Source organism: Thermobia domestica, chromosome 2 (assembly GCF_964235325.1).
Source record: "Thermobia domestica chromosome 2, izTheDome1.hap1.1, whole genome shotgun sequence".
Taxonomy (NCBI): Eukaryota; Metazoa; Arthropoda; class Insecta; order Zygentoma; family Lepismatidae; genus Thermobia; species Thermobia domestica.
The window spans coordinates 299,142,364-299,144,459 of record NC_137455.1 but is presented as its reverse complement, the minus strand read 5'-3'; positions in this window follow the sequence as shown (position 1 = coordinate 299,144,459).

Sequence of the window (2,096 nt, the reverse complement as noted above, 5' to 3'; positions counted from 1 at the left end):
TCTACCACTGAGCCACCGCGGCCCCAGAACCCAACCGAATAGAAGTAGAAACCGCTATAAAGAAATTAAAGAAACGGCTGAGTTAATGTTAGCTGGAGGCGACAAATTGTGGAACAAGATGCACAAACTCATTCTCCTTGTCTGGAACAAGGAAGAATTGCCACAAGAGTGGAAAGAATCAGTGATTGTTCCAAGTCGCAAGAAAAGCGACAAAACTGACTGCTCTCAACATCCTATAAAATCCTTTGAAATATTCTAATAGCAAGATCGACGCCATACGCAGAAGAAATTATTGGAGATTATCAGTGCGGATATAGACAAAATCGATCAACTATCGACAAAATATTTACCATTCGCCAAAAACTCAAAAAAGTGGGAATACATTACTCCGATACATCAACTATTTATTGATTTTAAAAAGGCGTACTACTCGGTTAGGAGACAAACATTATACAACGTTCTTACAGAACTTGGATTACCGAGAAAGCTAATTAGATTAATTAAGAAATTTTAAATGAATCCCAAAATAATGTCCGGGTAGGAAAATTTTTGTTCACGAGCTTTCAAGTCGTAAATTTCCTGAAACAAGGAGATGCATCGCCATTATTATTTGATTTTGTTCTGGAATACGCGATAAGGAAAATCAAAGATAGCAACCAGGGCCTAGAGATGAACGGTATTTACCAGGTTATGACATAGGGTGATGATCTAAATTTAATAGGGGATGATAGGAGAACAATAGATATAATTGCAGAGATCTTATTAAAGGCTTGCACGGACAAGGGTTTAGAAGTAAATGCAGAGAAAACTAAATACATGGAAGTGCATCGGGACCGTAATGAAGCAAATTATGGATGCGTTAAAATATTAAATAATACTTTTGATAAAGTGAATAGTTTCAAATATCTAGGATCAATATTAACAGAGGAAAACCGTATTCACGAAGAAACTAAATGTCGAATAAAAGCAGGGAATTCATGTTATTATTCAGTTCAAAATCTCTTGTAGTCGCGAAATCTGTCGAGGATTTTGAAGCTTACAATATACAAAACGATAATCATGCCTGTTGTTCCGTATGGTTGAGAAACATGATAACTTACTCTGAGGGAAGAACATAGACGGAAAGTATTTGAGAACAAGATCCTGAGACAAATGGTCGGATACAAGAGGAACGGGAATGGAGAATGACGGAAACTTCATAGCGAGGAACTACGTAAGTTATATGGTGTACCCAACATTGTTAGGGTCGTCAAATCTAGGAGACTTAGGTGGGCGGGTCATGTAGCTAGAATGGAAGAAAGTAGAAACGCTTTCAAAGTCTTGAATGGAAGACCAATCAGAAAACGACCAATAGGAAGACCTAGACGCAGATGGGAGGACAATATTAAGATGGATCTCGCAGAGATTGGAATACAAATTAGAAACTGGTTGGAGTTAGCTAAAGATAGAAGTCAGTGGAGAGCATTTGTGAACGCGGCATTGAACCTCTGGGTTCCATAGGCCATAGAGTTAGTTAGTTAGTGTGATTTTCTATATGTATTTCACGTTTCACCGATCCGTGTTATTTGGGAGTGATACAGTGTGTACAATTTACTTGCTTATTTAATTATTTCATAGTGGCACCAAACGTCACGTGCAATAGGCTAACTCAGATATGAGTAAACATACACATAAATGGAAAGAGATTAAACCCATTTTAAATAAATGATTGTCAATCTATATTCATGGATTACTTTTTAAATCGTACTAAACGTTTGGTCTCCAGACATAAACTACACTTCGTTAAATGTCGCAGCAACTTTTCCAGTTAACCCAGGAACGGTCGACAGATGAGAGCAGTACTTACCCTTGTTTATAGTTTCGTTTGAAAGCCGCCCTCGTCAGGTCATAGACGTAACCTAGATACATCTGACTGTTTTTAGATGTATCTAGTGTGTGTTTGTGAAGTGTCGCCTTTTCATACTCTTCCGTTGGAGTAGCACTGGCGTTATGAATGTGACTCTGCATAATTTGTGAGCGCCAGGGTCACCTGTCGACCGACGGTGTGAGTGATTTTTCCGAGATCATAGCCAACAAGAAGAAGTAGATTTAGCTGT